This window comes from Silene latifolia, chromosome 10 (assembly GCF_048544455.1).
Source record: "Silene latifolia isolate original U9 population chromosome 10, ASM4854445v1, whole genome shotgun sequence".
Taxonomy (NCBI): domain Eukaryota; kingdom Viridiplantae; phylum Streptophyta; class Magnoliopsida; order Caryophyllales; family Caryophyllaceae; genus Silene; species Silene latifolia.
This window is the reverse complement of record NC_133535.1, coordinates 151,045,348-151,072,004: the sequence shown is the minus strand read 5'-3', so window position 1 is coordinate 151,072,004 and position 26,657 is coordinate 151,045,348. Positions and strand designations below refer to the sequence as shown.

The 26,657-nt window shown below is 42.2% G+C and overlaps 1 long non-coding RNA gene and 1 other non-coding gene across 2 annotated transcripts in view; one reads left to right on the top strand and one right to left on the bottom strand.

Moving 5' to 3' along the window:
• Positions 1-26,657, bottom strand: part of LOC141606386 (uncharacterized) — a 130,794-nt gene that overhangs the window by 86,453 nt on the left and 17,684 nt on the right. The window lies entirely within an intron of this gene.
• Positions 18,989-19,097, top strand: LOC141609775 (small nucleolar RNA R71). Its single transcript, XR_012527686.1, has one exon. It is a non-coding gene; the product is annotated as a small nucleolar RNA R71 (small nucleolar RNA).

Sequence of the window (26,657 nt, the reverse complement as noted above, 5' to 3'; positions counted from 1 at the left end):
TTACTGTAGAGAATATCTTGACACATGCTTACTATTAGTTTCGTGACAAAAAACATTTACTAAAAAAAATTCACAACTTAAATAATTTTTTTTTATTAGTTTTTCATATCAATTTTTTTGTTTCATATCAAAATAAAATGGAGTGAACTGATAAATATTAATGAGGTACAAATTTAAAAAGTATAAATCCTTCTATATACAAAGAGAATACAACTTCTCTAAAGTTTTCCTCCAAAGTGCTCAAACTTATATAAGGAAATAACTTAGATTTTTATTTATTAAACTAATTTTCCATTAAAAATAATCTATACATAAAAACTGTATCTTCTATTATTAACTTCGTGACGAAGAGATTTTCTTTAAAATAATTTGATGTAGTTAAAATATTTTCATAGAAAACACAATTTATGGAATTATTCAATTCTTTTGATTAATTTTAATATTAGTTATTTTTTATAAAAATTCTCGATATATAAATCTAAAATCTGTAACTAAACTAAAAATTAAAAGGCCTATATTTACCGCGCATTTGCGCGGGATCTACACTAATTCTAATTAATCAACAAGTGATGCCCTGTAAAGGTGACCACTGGCCGAACCGCACTCGTGAGGACGATGGGTCGATCCTGGTTGGCTCAGGCTCACCCATACCCGCGTCGTGACTCGTGAGGAGGGTTTGGCAAGCCGGATTGGCGCAATGATTTTTAGGTTTTTAAGTTCGTTACAACTGTTAGATTTTATCTTCTAACCGTATAATTTAGAGTCTCCGATTGATATTTTAAACCGTCTCTCTCAAATTTTTCTCTTCCTCGGTGGTTACAGGCATATTGGACCATTTCCATTTTTTCAATACTAACGATTAATTTCGGTACGAAAGTAGATAATTGTGTCTACATGACGAACATGGGTAAAGGGATAACATAGTCTAAATTAGTTTCATTCTATTGTTTTACTCCGTACTTATTAAGACTAAGTTTATCCTCAAACTGAATATGAATCTTAACAACAGTAAAAATGATCCACTTTATCGTTAAGACTTATTAACTCATACTTTCTTATTTATTCCATTTTATCCCTAAAATCTATCAAAAATATCAACAGTAAAAATGACCCACTTTTACACACATAATACACTATTCACGGGTCTTAAAGTACGTCTGGGATTTTCAGGACCCTCTCTAAGATTTTGCTAAAGTATAAGTATTAGCTTTATGCGTGGATTTGTGCAAATCTCATACTGAGACTCTTGCTCATATCAATGCTCATACCCGTATAATCAGGGGCGTCTCGAATAATTCGGAGGCCCCGTGCAAAATGAAAACGGAGGCCCTCAAAATTTGAGGAAATAAATAAAATAAATAAAAATGGTTTTGGCAAGGCTCGAACTCGGGTGGTTTGGGCAATTGAAACATGTATTCACCAATGTGCTATCACACTTTTGTTAATATACATGGAGATTATTATGTATATATGACTAATGTTTTCATACTTTATACGAACACGAGGCCCAAAAATTTGGAGGCCCAGTTCGCGCGCTCAGCCCGCACTTGGTCATAGCCGCCCCTGCGTATAATCTTAGCCTAAAATAGCAAGAACTAAAATAACCCCATTTAGAAACTCCAATGATTTGTTTGGACCAAAGAATGCCAAAGAAAGTGACTTGGGGGAAGGCAGGCTATTGATTAGTTGGTCTCTCTTGACACAAGTATTTCCGTTCTAAGAGGTCATATAACATTTCGTGTGGTTCGATGAGAAATACTTCTTGCTATTTCTTATTTTCTTATGCATCCTATTTTTATCTCTTTTATGTTATTTGACTCGTTGTAGAGAAAAGCAAGGTTGTGTTCTTTCTAGCTTTTTCAGTTTATTTCGATTCAGTTTAGTTAAGTTCAGCCGTAGCTCCAATAAGTTCAAATTGTCTTAGTCAATTCAGCCTTATCCTGTTAAATTTAGTTCAGTTAAGAGCCATTCGGTTCAGTTCAGGTCAATTCAGATCAATTCAATTCAGTTAAACTCATTTCAACCGAAAAGACGTAATTTCACACAAGAGACAGAATTACAGTCATTTATTTATTCAGTAAAAAAAACACAGGAGAGCCTTCACTTAGTCTGGTGAATGGAACTATTAGATACTGCCCTTGATGGAGTTACTATAACTAGTATCAAAAAACCTAAACCAGAGCATCACCCTACCATACTTAGGCGACGATTTAATAGTCGGTAAGACTTGAGATATAAGAACCTGAGGCGGAATAAACCCACTACTCGCCGCACCAGTAGCAGCAGGAATGCCAAGAAAAACCTGACCAGCATTTACAGTAGACCACTTACTCCAGGAGCTAAGTAACTGGTTGGTGTTGCCATTCTATTGGTAAGCAGCCGAAGGGTTTTTATAGAATTGAACCCAAACAAAGTCGAAAACACCGGCATTGATTGCAGCACTTAGATGTGCATCAGGAAAAGGGCATTGTGGTGCTGCCGATAGAATTACTTTCCTTTGTGGGGTGGTGTGTCCTTGGAGGGCCTTGGCTAGGACGTCGTAGTTTGCTCCTGTCCCGGCTTCTATGTCAAAATCTATTCCGTCTAGAATTGTGTTTCCAAATGGGCGCGAGGTTGAGGTTCTGCCTAAGAAGTTGTTCCATAGGAAGGTTGCTACCTATGGAAAAGAAATTAACAAATGATTAACTTACAAGAACCAAGCTCATTACAGAAAGTCTAGGGAATTTTTAACTATTGCATTTTCACACCGAGAATTCTGAGCAGTCAAAGTTTATTCCGTAAATAACATTGACCGACTATCTCTTAATACGAGTTCCAAAAACATATTTTTTTTCATATCAAAAATCTCGTAAAAACGATCCTTTGGGGGGGGGGGGCAAAGTTATGTTTTCGGATGTCGTAGACAAGATTTAAGCCCAATAAAGTTTTTTTTATTCTTTTTTTAAAAAAAAACGGAGGTACAACTATACAAGTGAGAAAATTAAATAAGGGAATTGAAGGGTATAAATGAGAAAATTTCATTAATATTTATTGGCCTTATATTCGGCTAATTTAGCTGATAAAGTCAATAATAACAAGTGATATTGATGACCGGAGTTCAAACCCCGTCAATATCAGAATGTTTTTTTTACCAGGTACTGTAAAGAAAACCTTGACTTGTATCTAAACAAAGGATAAATCGCTAATTGTTTTACCGATAACTTTACAAATCTATTCAAATCTGTAAGGCCAGATTGCCAGAAGTTACAGTATGAGGAGGAAGGATTAGTATTTAGTAAGAACCTGCTGAGAATCTGTGGACAGCGGGGGCCCACGGGGGCGCTTGGGAGAGAGGAGAAACAAGCGTTTGCATTTTTGTTGGAGTCGCCACCAATTTTTATGGGAAATTGGAACCGTTCGAATACCCCGTGTCATGTCAAGACACAAAGTAGTGACATGAACACTAAGCAATCGTTACCCTTAGCATTCTATGTCTAGAATGACTCTCGTGGATGCCAATGAACACGGGTGTTCACAGATATCTGGAGTAAGGGGTGAGGGTATGTATTAGGAAGCTCTTTTGATCGAACACCTAATCCCGTCCGCCTCGATAGCGGCCTCTACTAATGATTAGGGAAATTATTCGTACTCGATATATCGTCGATTGTATGCATACAATGCAACATCCAAGTTTTAATCCTAGCATGTGAAGATTAATACTAAGTCGGTTGACACGTAATTAGCAAACAATTAGGTCGAATTAGGGATTTAATGCTCAATTACATGTGAAAACATTCAAGCAATAAAGGAAATACAATAACTATAAATTACAATAATGGAAATTACAATAATTACACCGGATTAGGCGATTTATGTCGAAAATACCTTTAAAACGGATAATTTGAGAAAAGAATAAAAGAATAGAATTAACGAACAGATCAGAAGGTGATAATACGAATAATAGTAGATTATGCGCAAGCTAATTAAACTAGGTCAAACAACAACGGAGTTCAGAGACAGAATTCAACCCGGAACAGGCGCAACAGAGCTGCGTCCTTTGGAATAGGCGCAGCAGACGCTGCGTCTGTTCCTGACCTGAGTTCTGGCTGTGAAGCCGGAATTGCGTGTTGTTAATATTCGTTGATAAATTTAAAGATTGATTAGATTATTTACTCGGACGGAAGTGATTAGTACATTATTTACATATGAATGGGTCGTGAAAACAGTAAAACATGGATGAGACGGAATTAAGACGGATTAATTACATGAACGAAGGATTAATTAGCAAACTAAATTAAATTAAACTAAACACGACGAATTAATGACGAACATATGATGATGAACAGATACAAATATGCCAACGATGAATTCCAGAAACTCAATATGAACGAATTGAATCTCTAAAACCCGGATTGAATTTAATGACGAAAACCCGCAAATATTGATTACTTGGGATTTAAGTCGAATTTAACGGTGAATTAAACATGTTAATGAATGATAAATAATATACATGTGAATTATTATGTCAATATGACGAAGAATCAACAAGAAACAAATAAAGAAAACAACGAATGAGTTTACAGAGGACGAAGGAAGAAGAAAGGAAGCAGGAACTGCGACAGCCTCACGAAGAGGCGCAGCAGGTACTGCGCTCCTTCGAAGAGGCGCAACAGTTGCTGCGTCCTTTCTCGACGTCTGTCTACTGGAAATCCGTAAAAAGGGTTTTTAAACAAGGTTTTATAAATCAGTTTTAATGATATTTTCGACATAAATCTTACAATTGATGGTACAATAAGTAAAATACAATAAATAAAAGAGAGATTTACACCCTCAGACTTACATGTTTGACGAAACGAGAAGGACTAAGATATCGATTAGTGATGCTCGACGCGAATGTAAAGAAAGTGCCCTCGTAAGAGGAAAACGAATAGATTAATTAAGTTGATTGATGTGTAGTTGGTCAAATTGCTCGGTCATGCAAACGAGGCTGGTACTCAGAAGGATCCGAGCTTACGTGGTCGAAAGATCAAGCACGTAGACGCCAAAAAGTAAGAACAAAAGGTCTAGAATGCAAAGGGAGAAGAGAAGGGCGGACACTCGCGTGAGAAATATGAGGAGCGAAGGCTCCTATTTATATTAATCACGTTAAGGAATAGGGTTTCGGAGACTCTTTGGAAGTGAATCGCGAAAAGATATGAAAAAGATACGAAAACTACGCAGAATAGGACCTGGGAAGAGGCGCAGCAAGCACTGCGTCTCTTGGAAGAGGCGCTGCACCTGCTGCGTCTGTTCCCAAGTGGTTTCCTCCTGCAGAAGAAAGATTTCCGTGTTTAAGTTATGGTAGGACGGAATAATTTGGTTTTCCTTAATATCTTATGTGAATATTACGGGAAATTTCTTACCAAAGGATTAAGATTGTGAAATATTTATAAAATATGGAATAGAAATATCCGGAACATTCCAGAACATTTTTACTCGGGATTTGACATTTATCGGAAAATGGAGACGGTTTTAGGCTCGGACTCCAAATGTACTCTAATTACTGCCAAAACAACCGTATCGGCACGTAGATGACAACTAAGAGGTAGGCATTAATATTTGAGCAATCACTTGACGATAAACTTACGAACTGTCACAAATCGTTCCGCGTACCAAACATGCGGCCCAATCATCACCGGGTGGTTTGCGGGAGGTGCAGAAACGAGGTGTCTACAGAGCTCCCACTTTGACTGAGGCTTGGACAAGGCGAAAGTCAAAGTATAGCCATCAGGTCAATCGAAGATTACAACCTGACGACTATGGCGACGCGAGGCGGTTCAAGGGGTCTGAGCCAAGGACCTATCGTCGGGAACATTTTAAAGTCTGTCGACTTCCGGGGAGGGTCGTTTAAAGTCCATTAGACTACGTAAGGAAGCTCGCCAACCATAAGAAGAGACCATACCTGAGACTTCTTTCTCGAGATGCTTCTGGAGGTGCATAGGAGCTAAGGGTAAGCGTAGGAGCTAAGGGTAAGACCTAAAAGATATATAAGGATTGTGCTAGAGTGTGGGACCCTAAAGAAAAGCATCGACGGGAAGGAGGCCAAATATAAGTTCAACTTAAAGAGGTAACCAAGGTTTGAGTGTAGGAACTCTAAGGAAAGGTGATCCTAAAGAGAAAAGGTGATCTTAAAGGAATATGATCCTAAAGGGAAAAGTGTATGAACTCTAGGGAGTTTGGGAACCTAAAAGAAGCTAGGTGTGTGAACCTGGGTATATGAACCTAAAAGGATGGCTAGTATGGGAACTTAAAGGCTTGTGAACCTAAAGGAATTGGGATCTTAAGGTTAAGTTTAGGAACTACTGGGTTACTAATTCTTGTTTTAAACATGTGCGTTTAAACTGTCTGAGGTATGAGAACTCCAAAAGGATTTATGGGTTTATGAACCTAAAGACGTTGGTGTGGGAGCTTAAAGGTTTATGAACCTAAAGGAAGCCATTTTAGAATCTAGGGGTAAGAATCCTAACTTTGGGGTTTACGAACCTAAGGAAAGAGTGCTGGTTTGGGAACTTCTGGAGAACGACACCTTTGCCGAACTCTGTGAGGAAACAATAAATATTGGAAGTAGCAGGACACAGGCGGGAACTGCTGGGGAGAAAACTGCTTGGGTAATCTTCAAGAGATATTGGAAGTAGCAGGACACAGGCGGGAACTGCTGAGGAGAAAACTGCTTGGGTAGCCTTCAAGAGATATTGGAAGTAGCAGGACACATGCGGAAACTGCTGAGGAGAAATCTGCTTGGGTAGATGTTAATCTTCATGTTTTGAGAGGGAATGTCTGTCCGCTTACTCTCGCTTGGGGAAATCTTGTTGGTAATTTATCTCCATGTCTCGAGAGGGATCGTCTATCCGCTTACTCTCGCTTGGGGAAATCTAATGAAGGTGTGTCGAAACACCTGTCGGGAAATACTCGCTCGTTGTGACAAGCGAGGTCTTGATAAAGTACTGCTTCTAATACTTACCTGCATGGTTAGTAGCCACACAAGAATGCAAACTTATATATGAACGTAAGCGATTATCACATGGACCTCGAATGAGGAAACACATAGGCTTTGCAAAAGTTGTTTTTTTATAAAAGTTGTTTAAAACTTGTTCAAAGAAATTTGTAATGCGTTATGCATATTCAATGGGCTTTAGACACGTGACTGACGCGGCGTAGACCTTATACGGATGTGAAATATAGACCTAGCTTGGACTGACTTTGTTTAAGTATGCGCAACCCCTAGCCAAGTGTGGGTGACAATGTGTATCAGTTCCAAAGGTAGAAGAATTGCAAGAATGATGAAGGCATATAAAGGCAAGGCATGAGACATGGATCATCTGTCTACTTCTTTCACCACCGTTTGCTGTAAAAGAGACCCCTCTTGAGGCACGAAGACTTGGAGAATTGATCTAAGACCTTTGTCATTGTCCGGACCGAGCACTGGCTAGACTTAGAGGAATAAAGGAAGGGTGGCGTCTCGAAAGAGAAGCCCCCATGATGAGAAGATGACTCTGGACTTTGGTAAAAAAAAGGCTGGGCGACAATAAGGAGCCCCTAGTATAGAGGTGTTGGTTGTGGAAGGGATGTTAATTGAGGTTGGAAGGTTGAAAATTGTGATGGTTGAAAGTTGTTAATTAGGATGGTTGATAATTGAGATTCAAAGTTGGAAGTGGGGATGGTTGTGTCCTTGAGGACTGCCTACGTATCCACCTGAAAAGGTGAAATCAAACCATGCTCGTAGTTCAAGTGTGTGCCTAAGCTATGTTGTTAGGGCCTTAAAGTACATGGGTCACAAGGGTGTATTCCTTTGGTGACTTGAAGAATTGATTTGAGATAACCCCCTCTGATCATAGACCAAAGAGGTATAATTAATTTTGTAAAAATTTCCTTGTCACTTGAGCACACCTAAAAGTGGACCCTAAGGATGAATATGGGTATGTCCCGTTCTGGGTAGCAAAGTATTTGAAGACTCCGTATTTGGGTCAAGGTGAAACTGGATTGGATATTTGGAATGTGGAGCTCGGTAATAAGAGGCTTTTATGAACAAATCTCTGGAGCTTTGATTTTGTGGAGTTAAGGCTTTATGGAGTTATGTTTTGTAGTGTGGCTTAGAAAGTGGGGTCTCTTGGCTTGATGTAGCCTGAGCACATAAAGGTAGGTTAAAATGATGTGGGATCAAGTTTCCATGTCTTGGCCCTAAAGGATGGGTATACATGACAAGTTTCAGAGGATTCTCAAAATTCCCTAACTATCTCCCTGGTAACGGTCTCGAGAAGGACTTAGGGTGTGATATGTGAAAGGCTAAGTGAGGGTGCTAGCTGACCATCTTCATTGATGTCTTGATTCTATATAGACTTCAATAGTGTTCTGTATAGACTTCAGGAGTATTCCGTGTAGCCTTGTTCTTGATTCAGATTCAGATTCTTGGTCTAGAATACATCTCGGATTTTTGCTCAGATTCTTGATCAGGTTTTTGAAGATAACTTGTCTTTGGATATTGGCTTGACTTGCTTGATCGAGCCTTGTTCTTTTGACTCTTTTGTCTTGGATTATAGGCATAACTGCGGCCTAGGAATATTGATCTTGGTCATTTCTCTTGATTGAGCCTTTGTCTTTGATCATGGCTCGTATCGCCTTTGATTTGCTTGTATCATGGATTTGGGTCAGACTAGCACCTCTTGATGTGAAACGGGTTGGTCTTTTAGTAACACGGGTTGTTTATTGTGGGGTGATACCCGTCGTAAGGTGTCAAAAATAATATTTATTTTCCAAACTAAAACTATAGCTAATGATAGTAAGGGTCGAACCACAGAGAGACAAGGTTGATTTTGTTTGCAAATTTTCAGTCTATAAAAGTAACAATTAAATGGGGGTTTTGAAGTTGGTTGGCTAACAGGCTAATCGCAAAATTGAATATTCTTAACAAGATAAAAAGGGGATCGGGAACTTCGGTTCACCATGGCACAAAACAGGTCAGTCAAGCAGCGGAGATCTTTTAATACGGTCTCAGGGAAGATAAGCTAATCTTTCGATCAACACTCAAATAACCTCGCGGTCTAATAATTCCCAAGAATTTATCAAAGTTTTCACTCAAGAGAAATTCTAAGTCTAGCGACAAATTAAATTACCAATCTTTCGACCTAGTAAAGAAATCCATCAAAAGATAACAAGACCAATACGGAAGAACTCATGCTACACAACTATCCTATTTCAATACCATGGCTCACCTCGTTCCCAATCAAAGGAATTACCTACGCATAATCAAGACTATACTAATTACTAGATTAATAATAAAGAATGAATTCAACATGATGGAATCTAACTAGAACAAAGGAGAGAAACCAATTACTGAAATTAATTGAAGAAAACAAGAATTAAATTAACAAGGAAGAATAAAGGAAAGAATTATTGCATTAAAGGCTTACTAATTGAATATCAAGAACCAAACATGTGAATCCAAGGTCTCCGTCTCAAGCTAGATCTGAAAACTAAGTTTTTCCAGAATAAAAATTGCATACCCTAAAAGTTGCTGCGTTCAACTGATAAAAGATACTCAAAGTTAATTACAAGTTGGGCTTTTAAAAGTCTAACACGGAAAATTAAACAACAGCTCGAAAACAGGTCGATCGACTGGGAATGCAGGTCGATCGACTGAACATGCGGAACAGTAGCTCCTGTCTAAGCTCCAATGGTCGATCGACAGAAAGGCTTAGTCGATCGACTAAGTATGCTGTGCAGTGGCTCCTTGATGCTTCCAAAATGAGTCTTCACTCCTTGCACGCATCTCAAGGTGAGTGAATGAGCTCTCCTTCCTCTTAGCTTCCTCAAACTCGCTTCCGGAGGACGAACTTGGCTTGATTTAGCCTACTTCCACGCATTCCTACAATAAATCATAGAAAATGCAAAGTAAACCGTTTCGGGAGAAATAGCAGCCTTAAGCCACCAATTAAGCATGGAAATACGTGCCAAAACCTCAAATAAATTGTATAGAATATGCACGTATCAAATCTCCCCAAACCAAACCTTGCTTGTCCCCAAGCAAGCACTATGACCCGTATAAAAACCTAAATGGAGAGGAGTACATTTCAGAGCTAACTACAGTCAATACCAAACCATTTAATGCCCAAAGTCAACTACTGCAAAGCTTAAATCAAGCCAACAAATTTATGCATATCATAGAATTAGATCGGGCGTTCGACCATGCAAGACTCACACAATCGGACTCTCCCGGATCGCTCTTCTCTCAGCAAGGCAAATGGTAAGATGATATGTAAAAGAGAGGGAAGAGAAATACAGTCTCTCACCTAGACTGCGACCGACAAAACATGTATGCTGGACTAGCATGAATAATGATTCTATTCACCGTACATACGCATAACCACCGTCAAGGACTATAACATGCCGAACTATTGCAAAATTTGGATATGTGAGGCTAAGTGGGAAAGAAGGGGCAAAACAATTATGGGGAAGTGAAGGTAAGAGCCAAGCTAGTACCTAACGAACCATTAGAAACCGAATCCCATTCTTCCAACCCAACAAAAAGACCATGCCTTATTGACTAGGCAACACAAAAATCCAAACGAACGCCTCCAATTCAAGAGATAAGCATATGAGGCGTGTCTTTTTTCTCAGCCAAGACTTATTATTCTCAAGAGACTCTTTTTTTTTTTCATTTTCTATTTCTGTTTCTTTTTTTTTAACATTCGAACTGGTGGTCGATCGACCAATGAGGGCTGTCGATCGACCACCCTGCACACTTCAGAACATTCTGCCCAGGTAACAGCCTCCTTTTTTTTCATTTTTTTCTGAATTTTTTTCTTTCTTCTTTTTTTTTTCAGGCTGAAGTTACTCCTTCATTTCTCAAAATTACCCGCTCCAAAATTGCAAGAGCGAACCAAAACGACTTAAAACAACAAATTCCTCTACTACTTCCTAGCTTGGCACAATGGTAGGCTAAGTATGGGATGTAGTTGAGGGCAACTGGCGATTTTGGCTTATAGTGGAGTTAATGGGGTAAAATGAGAAAGGGGAGGATGCAATAATTCTCCAAACATGCAATACCGACCACAAAACAATGCGTATAGGCAATAAGCAATCAAAACTCATACACGTGCAAAACATGGAATGAAGGGAGTAACTACTCTCAATCCTAATTTAACCGGTCATAAATGTCACCAGTTATAGGCTCTATATCTCAGAAGGTATAAGTAGTTTGCCAAAAGTAATGAGTCAAGTCTAATTGCCCGAAATAGATTCCATAACAAAATTTGAGATATCGCTTTTAATTCTTACTAAGCAGCTATGAAGAGGCAAGGAATGGCATATTTGACTAATAGAGCCTAATCATCATTAAAAACTCCAATCCGACTCAACTATATGCAAAAGTAAACGTGATATTTTTGGCTTTTTTATGCATTTTTTCAATTTTTTCCTTGTTTTTTTGTTTTTTTTTTTTGAATGGTGAAAATGAAAACAAATGCAAACAAAAATGCACTAAATAACAAATGTAGATGCAAAACAAAAGGCATATGCAAATACCCTCCCCAAACCAAAACGCACAATGTCCCCATTGTGCTCAACAACAAATCACCAGCAGAAGAATGGGAGAATAAAAGCATAAAAGTAAAAGGAAGCGAAAAGAGAAAGGAAAAATACTCACAAAAAATACGACTTCCCCAAACCAGCCAAAAACGGGGAGGTCACCAGCATCTAATCTCCACCCTCGTAGGGGGTCACATCCTCGTCGGACCCGACTCACTCTCTCCTCCTCCTCGGCAGCAGGAGTAGCTCTCCGGAAACGGAGGGAGTGGGTCTCCTGGAAGTGGAGGGACCAGAGTGGTGGTGGTAGGAGGGGTCTCTAGCGGCCGAGGGTAGCCACCCTCGGGGGAACAAAGTAGGAAGGGTGAGCCAAGTCACCCTTCGGAAGCGGCCCCCTCGAGCTAGCTCGTCGTAGACCGGGAACAGGCGATGGCCGTGTCCAATCGTGCTCGTTGAAGCTCCTGCACAAATCACCCAAAACACGTGACATTGCCCTCTGGTCCATGACCTGAGGGACAACTAAAGGAGTAGGTGCCCGAAAAGTAGCCGCACCAGCAGTAGGGGTGGTAGTGGAGGTAGGGGGTGCCTGTGAAGAGGAGGCATGAGCCCTCCTCAAAGTGCCAGCAGAAGGCGTGGCTGCCACCAAAGGAAGCCTGTAACTAGGCAAAGGTGGCCTAGCAGACCCCTCGACAGTGGTGAGGGGCAAGATAGGAGGGTAACCGGTGACAGGGATGCGGTCACAGATGAAAGAGTCAATCTTCCACCGCATCTGTCTATCGACCCAATAGACACTCCTCGCGTAAGGAAGGTCCATAAAACGCAGCTCTGGGTCAATGGGATCCTCCTGTCGAGGGAAAAGTAAAACAAGACGGTTGGCGATACGTGTCACCAAACCGCCACAGGCAATGGTGGTCAAGGTGCCCGCACTTACAGTCTGAAAGTGCGCGGCGGTCAAGTAAGCAATGTTGTAGATGCGGGCTCTCCGACGCTCAACGTTCAGATAACCCGCCAAAATTGACAACTCAATGTTATTAACATTATTCGACTCTTTACGGCCAAAAATGGTATTACCCATTAGCCGTAGAAAATAACGAAGAGGTGGCAAGTGAACGGAAGTGCCCGTTCTCCTCGACCCATAAGTATCACCAATGCAGGACCACATGGCCTGGTGAGTGTCAGAGGGGTCCGAGGTGCTACCCTCGGAGCAAAGACCCAGAAAACCCGCGAAATCAGCAAGTGTCAGAGAATAATTGACATTAAAAAGGCGAAAGGAAATGCAAGGTTTGGTCTCATCAGCCTCAAAGGCTGCGGAATCAAAAGCATAAGAGGAAAAGAATTCTAGGGTCATGACATAATATGTGAACTCAGACATGTCCACTAGACCTATCATACCCGTCCCATTTAGCAGGGACACGACCGACTCATAACAGCCTAGGTTCTCCAAAGTGTCTTTATGGAGAAACCGGGTAGCTGTGACCTTTACAGACGAAACAAAGAAAGAAAATTTAGCGCGCTGAATAGGTTTTTCAAAGATAACCTGCGGATAGTCAGGTAAACTATCCGTTGTGGTTTCTATCATCAGAGGCGGTCCGCGTGGCCGCTTAGCAGGCCGTTGGCTTGACTGTCCCTCTTGCATTGGCGCTTTTCCCTTTGTCATTGTTATTCCTGCAAAAAGAGTCAAATTAGCAACAACAACCAACTCAAGCTACAAATTCCGGAAGCCCGCGTCAAAATCAGACCATCTACCCAAATTAGGGTTTCGAAATTTTTAGGGCAAACGGAATTAATCGCTCCTAGTTGCTAATTAGGGCCGAAAATCAAGGGGTAAAGGCTAGAATAAGTAATTAAAGCATGTATATTAACAGAAATCAAACCCTAAAATCGTTTTCCCCAAATCGATTTTTTCGACTCAAGGGGTCAGTGCTCGAAAAATTAGCATGGATCTTCAGCAAAACTCGAACAAAAAGCATAGAAATAAGATTAGAAGCATACCTTGATGACTTCTTTGAAGATTAAAGCAAGAATGGCAGAGAATGAGGCGGAAATAAGGTGAAAATCGCAGCAGTGGAAAGGAACTTAGGGTTTCTTTTTTTTTTTTTTTTTCAGAATTTAGGGAAGTGAATGAATGAGAAAAGAAGAATGTAAACTTCCCTTATTAACTTCCTCTGAACCCGCGGACTGGTCGATCGACCAGTTCACTTGGTCGATCGACTGATCCTTCAGTAACGTACCTTCTGGACTTTCCTTGGTGGTCGATCGACTATGTGACTCAGTCGATCGACCACTACTCTATGCACAGTAGCCTCTGTACTCCTCGCTTCAGTCGATCGACTGAACACCCTGGTCGATCGACTATTTGAGCTGGCAATTGGAATTAAATTCGTCAAAATTCATTTTGCCATCAAAACTTCCTGTCTTTTTCTCGCAAAAATCCAGTAAACCACTTACGCACTTTGCATAAAATAAATTCCTGCAGAAATCATCAAAGGCGTACAATTTTCCCCAAACCAGGAGATTACAAACTTAAATGAAATAGAGAAAACAAAAGCAATAAATGTAAAAATGCAAAATGAATGAAGTAACAAAAGGGAAAACCTAAATTACAAAATAACTACAACCTGGGTTGCCTCCCAGTTAGCGCTGGTTTAAGAGGTCCCGCACGACCTTGTTACCTCACTTTTCATCATCTGATAGCGGGTCGAAGTACAAAACCTCGACCTTCCCAACATATGCATCTGATCCATGATAGTGCTTCACATATTGGCCATTTACTTTGAACCTTTCTCCAGTAGAGGTCTCCAATTCAACTGATCCGAACTTTGTGACAGCTGTGACCGTATAGGGACCGGTCCACCTGGATTTCAGCTTACCAGGAAATAGACGGATACGAGCGTTAAAAAGAAGTACCTTATCGCCAATATTGAACTCGCGCTTGATGATTCTCTTGTCGTGCCAGCGCTTTGATTTTTCCTTGTAGATCCTTGCATTGTCATAAGCCCTGACCTAAATTCCTCTAGCTCATTCAATTTGTGTCATGCGTTTCTCACGAGAGAGGTTAGGATCCAAATTCAAATCACAAATAGCCCACCAAGACTTACGCTCTAACTCAACAGGTAAATGACATGTCTTACCATAAATCAATCGGTACGGTGACATCTCGATTGGCGTTTTAAACGCCGTTCTATAAGCCCATAAGACATCAGCTAGCTTAAGACTCCAGTCTTTCCGTGATTTAGAAATAACTTTAGCTAAGACTTCTTTCAATTCTCTGTTAGAAACCTCAACCTGACCACTAGTTTGGGGATGATACCCCAAACCTCTACGATGTTGGACACCGAATTTAGTCAATAAAGCACTAAGTTGTTTCTCTTTAAAGTGCATTCCCCCATCGCTAATGACAACCCGAGGGACACCAAAACGAGGGAAAATAATCTTTTTAAACAATTTAATCACGGCTTTTGCATCGCAATGGGGAGTAGCAATAGCTTCCACCCACTTGGATACATAATCTACAGCTACGAGGATATATTTATTACCTTGACTGCTCGGAAAAGGTCCTTGATAATCGATGCCCCAGACATCGAAAATCTCGACCTCAAGAATGCCCACCTGTGGCATCTCATGTCTCTTGGAAATATTCCCCGATCTTTGACAAGCATCGCATTCAGCAACAAAGCGTGACAATCGCATGCAAAGTTGGCCAATAGAAACCAGATTGGAGTACCTTAGCTACGGTCCTGGACGGACCGTGATGACCACCATAAGCAGAAGAGTGGCAAGCCTCTAGGATATCCTTCACCTCCCACTGAGGTACGCATCTCCGGATGAGACCGTCTGCGCATTCCTTGAAAACATAAGGATCATCCCAAAAATATTGTCTAGCATCATAGGCAAACCGCTTCTTCTGCTGCCATGAAAGCTCGGGTGGTATCCTACCTGTCACAGCAAAGTTAGCAAAATCAGCAAACCACGGAGGTGGATAAGAACCTGAAGTAGTAATAGCTAACAAACTCTCATCAGGAAAGGAATCATTAATAGGCAAAGAATCCTCCCTTTCTGTCAGCTGCAGACGAGATAAGTGGTCAGCTACCACATTCTCTGCTCCTTTCTTATCTCTGATCTCCAAATCAAACTCCTGCAAAAGGAGTATCCACCTCAAAAGCCTTGGCTTTGCATCTTTCTTAATAAAGAGAGTCTTCAACGCTGCATGGTCAGTGTAAACAATAACCTTAGAACCTAATAAATAAGACCGAAATTTGTCTAAGGCAAAAACAACAGCTAGAAACTCTTTCTCAGTGGTAAAATAGTTGACTTGAGTCTCATCCAGAGTTCGGCTCGCATAGTATATGGCATTCAAAGCTTTATTCTTTATTTGTCCCAGTAATCGCACCGATCGCATAATCGCTGGCATCACACATGATCTCAAATGGGAGGTCCCAATCAGGCGGCTGAATGATTGGCGCAAAAATTAGGGCCTCCTTTAACCTGTTAAAAGCGACATGACACTCATCAGTAAATTCAAAGACAGCATCCTTAAGAAGCAATTGTGTAAGCGGTTTAGCAATTTTTGAAAAATCCTTAATGAAACGCCGGTAGAAGCCAGCGTGACCTAGGAAACTCCTCACTCCTTTAACATTCACGGGAGGAGGTAATTGCTCAATCACCTGCACCTTTGCCTTGTCAACATGTATACCTTTATCAGAAATCATATGCCCTAGCACAACTCCCTCATTGACCATAAACTGACACTTTTCCCAGTTTAAAACAAGATTAACATCTATACAACGCTGCATGACTTTATCAAGGTTAGCTAAACAACGATCAAAGTCACTGCCATAAACTGAGAAATCATCCATGAATACTTCCATAATATTTTCTATATAATCAGAGAAAATCCCCATCATGCACCTCTGAAAGGTAGCAGGGGCATTACACAATCCGAAAGGCATTCTACGATATGCAAAAACACCCTGTGGACAGGTAAAAGTAGTCTTACTCTGATCGTCAGGATGAATAGGGATCTGAAAGTACCCTGAATATCCGTCTAGAAAACAGAAAAATTTGTTAGAAGCAAGTCTTTCAGTCATTTGGTCAACAAAGGGGAGGGGGAAATGGTCTTTCTTGGTGGCGGCATTTAACTGTCTATAATCAATGCACATCCGCCACCCTGTCACTACTCGAGTTGGTATTAGTTCATTTTTATCATTTTTAACCACGGTAGTCCCTCCTTTCTTCGGGACTACCTGAACTGGGCTAACCCACTTGGAGTTGCCAACTATATAAATAATACCCGCATCGAGTAGTTTCATCACCTCGGCCATAACAACTTCCTCGCATCTTTGGGTTCAACTTGCGTTGACCGTCATCGTAAGGCTTGTGACCCTCTTCCGGCTCTATCTGTGCATACAGACATCGGGGATCGATGCCCTTAATGTCATCCAAAGAGTAACCCAAAGCCTTCTTGTTTTTCTTAAGCACACACATCAAAGCATACCATTTGGTCATCATTAAGCTTAGAGCTAACAATAGTGGGTCTTGCTCCGTATCATCTAGAAAAACATACTTAAGATTAGGGGGAAGTGGCTTACGCTCTGGCACCTTTACCTCTACAAAGATAGACAGAATCGGCTTCAATGGTGTAGCAAGTGTTCACCAAGTTATCGTTGGCCAGGCTCAAAAGCATCTCATCTTCTTCTTCATTGAGCTCGTAGCTCTCCATTGAGGCAACCAAAGCATCGGCTCCTCAAAGCATTCTCCATCAGTATTACCTGCACACTCATCTGAATGAGTTAGATCAGCTAAGGGATCCTTGGCTAAGGATTCCCTCCAATTACAAGTAACAATCCTGTCAACAACATCAATAGAATAACACGTATCCTCATCAGCAGGTTCCGTTGCCTTGTGAGCAAGACTGAACTCAATGGTGTCATCCCCTACCTCTAAGGTGATGGTTCCGCGTTTGACATCTATCACACCCAGTTTGTATGTAAGAACGGTCTGCCTAAAATGATAGGTATCTGACTATCCTCTGCAATGTCCAAAACAACGAAATCTACAGGAATAAAAAACTTACCCACTCGAAGGGGTACATCCTCTAGAACACCTATAGGTCTCTGAGTCGATCTATTTGCCATTTGAACGGTAATATCGGTCACCTTAAGTCTACCAATGTTTAACCTTTCGCAAACAGAATACGACATGACACTAACGCTGGCCCCTAAGTCACAAAGGGCCTTTCCGATTACCTGGTTACCTATAGTGCAAGGAATTGAAAAACTACCCGGGTCCTTTAATTTAGGTGGCACATTAACTTGTGAAAGAACATTACATTCCTCCACAAACGCAACATTACCATCATCACGAAAATTTCTCTTACGATTCAAAATGTCTTTCATAAATTTAGCGTAAGAGGGTACATGGGTAATTAAATCAGTGAAAGGAACCGTTACCTCGAGGTTGGACCATCTCGTAAACTTACCAAACTTACGCTCTCACTTGGTAACCTTCAAGCGCTCCGGATATGGGGATCGCAACACCGGCCGTAGGATCGTAACCTTTGGCTTTCGTAGGTTTAAAACCCTCGTCAAATCATCAATGAGTGATGGATCATGCAAACTAGTTGACGGATTTGCATCCCGCTCGGAGATCGGTCGATCGATCGGTATGGGTGGTCGATCGACCAAGTGAGTCGGGAGTGAGCAGTTCGACCGAGAATTAACGTCATCGGGTAATTGATCGATCGACCGAGGTTGTTTGTCGATCGATTGGATGTGCTAGGAGTGAATAGTTTCGACCAGAAACTATTTTGTTCGACAATTGATCGATCGACGGGGAATGTTGGTCGATCGATCGAATTGCTGGCATTGACTCGTTGTTGCATCGAGAATTCAAACGAGCTTCTTCACCATTTCACGAGTCTTCCTTTGGCTTGTCGGGACTTTCATAAGAAAGGCCACTTCTGAGATTTATGGCATTGATCGTCTCAACCGGCCCTTCACATTTAATTGAAGAATTAGCGGCTTGCTTGGCCTCCATATTCTCCAATTGTTTCACAAAATTCTGTGAGGACTCAATCCCGGCTGCTTCCATATTCGCCACTTGAACCAAAAGGAGTTGGACCATCTCTCTTAACTTCTCGACCTCATCTGAGTTTTGAATAGGAACTTCGACATTCCCTTTGGAAGCTTCAGAAGTCTCGAGTTTCTCGAGACGGTTAGAAATGGAAGTTATAAGTGACACAACAGCAGTCATGTCTTCACCTTGCTTTCGTGACTTACCACGTGAACTTCCAAACTCGGCTTTATGGATTTGCCATCTCCTCAATGGTGTTCCAACCTTTACTTTGACCGGTATTATTTTGGAACCTACCATTAGCAATTTGCATCCAAAATGACTTTGTAATCATCATATAAAGCATTGTAAAAGAGATTGCAAAGATACCATTCTTTGGAAACCATGATGAGGGACAGCTCGGACCAAACGTTTGAAACGTCCCCATGCTTCACAAAAATCTTCGTCGGCTCCTTGCTGAAAACTCGTGATTTTACTCTTCAAGGCATCAGTCTTCGAAGGCGGGAAGTACTTCTTGTAGAAGCCTAGTGCTAAAGATGTCCAATCAATGACTCCAGCTGCTACTCTATCGAGGTAGCGATACCAATCTCGCGCCGAATCCTTCAAGGAGTATAAGAACATGAACCCCTTTACTTCATCTTGAGTTACCCCCTCCGGTATAGGTATTGAACAGCAATAGTCCGTGAAAATTTCCATATGTTTCAAGGGGTCTTCATCTGGTAGACCCGCGAACTGATTCCGTTCCACTAAATCAATATAAGAAGAACGAAACTCGAATTTACCGGTAGAAGGGGTAGGTAACTGTTGCCCCTTTGGAAGGTGGTGCTCCTTTGGCTGAAAGTTATCATATATCGTAGCCATAACTTCCAAAATGAGAGTACTCAAGTCTTCCTCTCAACAACCTGTCCTCTAACTGTGCAAAAGCAAAACTAGAAGCAAAGGTAAGCAACGGCCTCAAGGAACAAAAGTTCCCTGAGACAAGAAAAATAAACTAAAATAAAGCAAACAGAATTACACCGTCTCCCCGGCAACGGCGCCAAAATTTGATACCCGTCGTAAGGTGTCAAAAATAATATTTATTTTCCAAACTAAAACTATAGCTAGTGATAGTAAGGGTCGAACCACAGAGAGACAAGGTTGATTTTGTTTGCAAATTTTCAGTCTATAAAAGTAACAATTAAATGGGGGTTTTGAAGTTGGTTGGCTAACAGGCTAATCGCAAAATTGAATATTCTTAACAAGATAAAAAGGGGATCGGGAACTTCGGTTCACCATGGCACAAAACAGGTCAGTCAAGCAGCGGAGATCTTTTAATACGGTCTCAGGGAAGATAAGCTAATCTTTCGATCAACACTCAAATAACCTCGCGGTCTAATAATTCCCAAGAATTTATCAAATTTTTCACTCAAGAGAAATTCTAAGTCTAGCGACAAATTAAATTACCAATCTTTCGACCTAGTAAAGAAATCCATCAAAAGATAACAAGACCAATACGGAAGAACTCATGCTACACAACTATCCTATTTCAATACCATGGCTCACCTCGTTCCCAATCAAAGGAATTACCTACGCATAATCAAGACTATACTAATTACTAGATTAACAATAAAGAATGAATTCAACATGATGGAATCTAACTAGAACAAAGGAGAGAAACCAATTACTGAAATTAATTGAAGAAAACAAGAATTAAATTAACAAGGAAGAATAAAGGAAAGAATTATTGCATTAAAGGCTTACTAATTGAATATCAAGAACCAAACATGTGAATCCAAGGTCTCCGTCTCAAGCTAGATCTGAAAACTAAGTTTTCCGAATAAAAATTGCATACCCTAAAAGTTCTTTGCGTTCAACTGATAAAAGATACTCAAAGTTAATTACAAGTTGGGCTTTTAAAAGTCTAACACGGAAAATTAAACAACAGCTCGAAGCAAGTCGATCGCGGGAATGCGGTCGATCGATTGAACATGCTTGAACAGAGCTCTGTCTAAGCTCCAATGGTCGATCGACAGAAAGGCTTAGTCGATCGACTAAGTATGCTGTGCAGTGGCTCCTTGATGCTTCCAAAATGAGTCTTCACTCCTTGCACGCATCTCAAGGTGAGTGAATGAGCTCTCCTTCCTCTTAGCTTCCTCAAACTCGCTTCCGGAGGACGAACTTGGCTTTATTTAGCCTACTTCCACGCATTCCTACAATAAATCATAGAAAATGCAAAGTAAACCGTTTCGGGAGAAATAGCAGCCTTAAGCCACCAATTAAGCATGGAAATACGTGCCAAAACCTCAAATAAAGTGTATAGAATATGCACGTATCATGGGGAATGGGCTTGCCTTCCGTCATAGATCGTTAACAAAGGAGATGGTCTGGATTCGTCCTAGAATCTCTTGAGATATGCTCGTCCTAGACTAGGGTTATATTGTGGTTTTTATTGCCAGACATGGAATAGGTAAGAAAGAACACGGAGTTTCAGGTCCTCTACAACATAGAACGGAACATCGTTTAAGTGCACTCACATCGACTTGGAACGCGTGATTGTTGTTTGTTTGTTTTAAAATGTCTCAAATCAATTCTTGTTGCCACAGGAAAAGGTAAAGGAAGAGATATGATAGGATATGTGGATTGAAAAGTGTACTTTTATTGAAATGAGTAATGAATGTACTTAACATAGACTCGAAAAGACATGTGACTCGTGGGACAGCCCCCAGGTTGTCACTAGGAATAGAAATGGACACAAAGAAAGACACTAGAAAAATTGTGGGATAGAAAGCCTAAGGCTCGGACTCAGACTCGGACTTGATTTCAGATCTAGAGTCGTAATCATCGGCCCATGCTTGAACATTTTCTTTTCCAGCAACTGGCTTCGGCCTCTGACTTTGAGCATTCACCCATTTGAGCACCTCGTCCTCATCATTGGGAACACTGAAAGGGTAATAGTCAAGAAAAGTTTCTTGACAAGTGGTATATCCATGAGGATTGCCTAAGTGTGACGATCCGCACACTTGAGCCCTTAGATTTATTTTATGCTTATGTAATTTCATTTTCCTTGTACATTTGTAGTAAGTATTTTCTTAGTAGTTTTAGAATAGGTTTCCATAAATAGGTATATCGCTATTCTGAACTAAACTTGTAAATTCAATGTATCCTGCTACCAGGACCAAACTATCAAATTTCCCTCTTTGAGAGGTGCTAGTCAATGAAAAACCGCTTCTCATCCAAAAGCTTGTTGTTGCTTGTTGCTTGCTTTCAATAATCGTATTGCTTACTTTTATTGCTTTCGTGTGTCGGACTTGATAATCGTGACTAGGATTCCCGACACACACCCCCGAGACCCGAATATCGTGCTAGAGGGCGATCCCTCACTAGTACGAAGAGCCTTGTCGCTGGCATCTTGCCTAGAGAAGGGGCAAAGGTGCGCGCCACGGTCCGGCAAAAGTAGCGGACCGTGACATTTGGTATCAGAGCCCGGTCTTGGACGGGCGTCGCAAGCCGCATTTGTTCATCGAGATCGAGAAAATGGGCGAAACAATCGAGGACCGAGTGGATGCCTTAATGGACACAATCGACGTCAAGCTTCCCAAACTCGAGAGCATCGTTATGCGGATGGCTGCGAGCCTCGAGGAGTTACAAAAGACGGTTTGTGACCTTGAGACGAAGGTGGACGGGATGGATTCCCGCATCCAAGCGATCAGTGGTGCGATCCCCGACGATCGGGAGGAAGAGATCAATCATCTGCATCGAAAGGTTGAGATGTTAGAGAACACGTGTGCCACGCTCGTGAAAGCGGTGGCCAATGACGGGAAATCTGTGGGGAGCCATAAGGTGAAGGCACCTCCACCTCGTGCCTACGATGGGGCGAGGGATTCGAAAGCGGTCGATAACTTTATCTTCGATATGGAGCAATACTTCCGAGTAAGTGGGCTCGACGAAGACGCGGAAGTTGTCACGGCAAGCATGTATCTAGTCGACGATGCCAAGATGTGGTGGAGGGCTAGGTACAAGGAAATCGATGCGGGCACGATTACGGTGACATCGTGGGCCGACTTCAAGAAGATCTTGAAGGATCACTTCTACCCCGAGAACACGGAGTTTGTTGCTCGGAAGAAGTTGAAGGAAATCAAGCACACCAAATCAATCCGGGAATATGTGAGGGAATTCTCAGCGTGCATGCTCGAGATTACCGAAATGTCCGAGACGGACAGGACATTCGAATTCATTGATGGGTTGAAGAGGTGGGCACAACAGGAGGTCATGAGGCAGAATCCCAAAACTCTGTCTTCGGCCATATCAGCTGCGGAGCGCCTACTCGACTTTCACGGAGAGCGAGAAGCACCAAAAGTTGTGGCACCAACGGGGAATACTGGTGTGTCACAAAGTGGGTATAACGGACAAAGGCCACAAAACAGCGCCATTTCAGTTGGGAACAGTCGGTTCCGCTCACAAGGAAGTCAAGCCCAATCGGCGAGCACTACAAACTCGCCCTCAAGCTCGTCTTCTAAGGTGGGAAACTCTACTGCTTCCACAACGAAGAGACCGTTCGCGTGTTTTGTGTGCAAGGGTCCTCACAAGATGGCCGATTGTCCGAACCAAGCGGAGTTCAATGCCATGTTCAAGAAGATGCCGAAAGGGGCTCAAGAACATCTTGATGGGGCGTTGGCCAACTATCACCAAGAGTGTAACGAAGACTCGAGTGATGGGGAAGACCAACCACGGATGGGCTCACTTCAACGGATCAGCGCGATGGGGAAATACGAAGATTCCTCCGCCAAGAAATCCAACGGGCTCATGTACGTGGACTTGATGGTGAATGGGAAGCAAGCACGAGCCTTGATCGACTCGGGCGCCTCCCACAACTTTGTTACGAAAGAGGAAGCGGATCGGTTGGGGCTAGTTACGCGGGATGCTAACATGTTTGCCTGAAGCGGTCAATGGGAAAATGAGACGCGTCCAAGGAGTGGCTAAGAAGGTCGCGGTCCAAGTGGGTGAGTGGGCAGGGGAGCTCGACTTCACCACCGTTCCGCTGGATGACTTCAAGTTAGTACTCGGGATGCAGTTCTTTCAGAAAGCATTGGTGGTATTGAAACCGAGTGACGGATCGATGCTACTAATGGGGTCTATCGTAGTGAATACGGTAGATGGCGACGAAGACAAGGGGCAGCATCGAATTTCGGCTATGAGGGTGATACCGATGCCGAAACAAGGGATGCGACCTTGGAGAATGCCTAAAGGTTCGGTGGAGCCGAGGGCGAACAAGACCCAGGCTAACTACGATGCTAAGTGGCCTGGGGGACGAAAGAAGAGTCTACCCCCTCACCGAGGAGTAGACGATGAGGGCCGAGATGCCCAAAGAAGTAGGCCTCGTACCATCAGGGGGCCGCGTCGATGTGCTGAGTCGACGTCCTGGTTTGCGGGTCAGTCGACCCAAGAGATAAGGCCTCGTACCATCAGGGGGCCGCGTCGATGTGTTGAATCGACGTCCTGGTTTGCGGGTCGATCGACCCAAGAGAGAAGGCCTCGCACCATCGGGGGCCGCGCCGAAATGCGATTCGGCGTCTGGAGATCTCACATTCCCTTGAATGCAGTCTTTGAAGTGACGAGAGACAAGACGAAGGTTCGTTGGGGCCGTGACTTGGAGAAAGCCCGAGAGAGCACTTTTCAAGCAGCGGCAAAGTGGGCGTTCCCGAGAGACAAGGAGCACGTGGTGAACTTGGAGAACATGACGTTCGGCAGCTTCTATGTCAAGGAACTCCAGCCTATCCTTGAAGGGACGAAGAGGCCAGTCATTTTTTGGGACGAAGCGCACATTCAAGCCGAGTTGTACAAGCCAATCCCCAACACTGCATGGACAGTCAGAGCTCACCGAGGATGTCTCACTGAAGCACCGTTCAAGATTTTTTGTGTTGCCGAGGGCGGCAACAGATTAGGTGGGGGAGAGTGTGACGATCCGCACACTTGAGCCCTTAGATTTATTTTATGCTTATGTAATTTCATTTTCCTTGTACATTTGTAGTAAGTATTTTCTTAGTAGTTTTAGAATAGGTTTCCATAAATAGGTATATCGCTATTCTGAACTAAACTTGTAAATTCAATGTATCCTGCTACCAGGACCAAACTATCAAATTTCCCTCTTTGAGAGGTGCTAGTCAATGAAAAACCGCTTCTCATCCAAAAGCTTGTTGTTGCTTGTTGCTTGCTTTCAATAATCGTATTGCTTACTTTTATTGCTTTCGTGTGTCGGACTTGATAATCGTGACTAGGATTCCCGACACACACCCCCGAGACCCGAATATCGTGCTAGAGGGCGATCCCTCACTAGTACGAAGAGCCTTGTCGCTGGCATCTTGCCTAGAGAAGGGGCAAAGGTGCGCGCCACGGTCCGGCAAAAGTAGCGGACCGTGACACTAAGCTACCTTACGGGTTAAAGGTTAAGAGGGACAACCTCCCGCTTTCGATCATATCTTGAATGTCGTTTTTTAATTTGTAACATTTTTCTGTATCATGCCCTTTGCCTCTATGGTATTCGCAGTAGGCATTCTCATCCCAGAGTTTGGATTTCCTTTCTGGTTCGGGTGTAGGTCCTATAGGCTTCAACATTCGTTGTTCCATGAGTCTCTGAAAGGCATCGGTGTATGTAATACCAATGTTGGTAAATTTCCTAGGAGGTGTGCCCTTATTTTCGGAAGCCTTTGTGGATGACCTTACAGGGTTGTTAGGTTTCTTTGACGAAGGATCCATGAGGATGCCTTTATTGATTTTGATTCTTGGATGAGAAGAACTAAGAATGGATTGCCCACTTTTTGCTTTCTCCTCGAGACCATGAGGTTGAGGGTTTGTCTGGACACTCTTCATTTTGAAAGATTGAGTCTCAAGCTTCTTATCCATTTCAGCAAATTGATTCCCCATGTTGGAAAGTCGAGAGTTTAGGCTATCAATAGCTCCCTCTATTTTGGAAAATTTGTTGTTGAAGGCAATGTAAAGCATGAGCATTCCATTATGGATATCGTCATCTTCGAGGACATTGATTTCTTCATCCTCACGAGGATTGAGGAGATGAGAACAGTCTAGAGATGATTCTTCGTCATGTTTAATGATATTAGACCCAAGAGGGTCAATTTTCTTAGATTGCGCGACAGAAGGTGGCTTAGGAATCTTGCCTTCTTCGATCATATCTTGGATGGTGTGTTTCAAGAGAAAACACTCTTCAATATCATGGCCTCTACCTTGGTGATATAAGCAGTATTTGTTTCCCTTCCAGAGGTTCATCTGTTTCTCTAAAGGTGGATCCGGAGTCGGTCCTATTGGATGTAGCTTGCCTTGGGCAGAAAGTCACTTCAAAGCATCGGCATAAGACATGCCTAAATCGGTAAGAACCCTTTGATGCCTCCCAGGTTTCCTTTCAGCTATTTTTGGCTTTCTAGGACGATGGTTATTGCAAGAGGTAAGCTTTGGACGACCTAGACTAGAGGTTTCTCTAGGTGGCGTGTTCTTTTCCACCATTCTGTTCTCGAGGGTGAGGACGCGAATGCTCAAACTTTCCACTGTAGCTTGAACTCCTAGGGCCATGGCATAAACGTCTTGAAGAGACACGGTGATTGTGGCTTGAACTGCTTCGCGACTTTGCTGACTGACAGAACTTGCTGTATTCCTACTCGACAGAAATGACGCGCATTACAACTCGATTCAACATGGGATCACGCATACTAAGGCAACAAACAAAGGAAGGGACAAGATGACAAATCTAGACTTGACTTGTGAATTCGCGAAACGTCGTGAGCGACTTCTCGTGTTTGAATTCACGGTGCTTGTCTTTAATTCTAGACTCGAGTGTTAACTTCGACAGAGTGACATTTATATGGTCGACCTTATTGATGGGATTGATGACACGTGTTGATTCTAATACGCGTGTTTAAGACAGACTTGACTCGAGGTTCGGGTATGTGTGTCCCGAACGTGTCATTAGGAGAATTCAAGAAATGGATTTTGGAATGACTTGATGTGTTAGCCTCGAGTGTGTGAGTCGAGGTGTGGAAATGTTTAGCTCCTAATTGAAT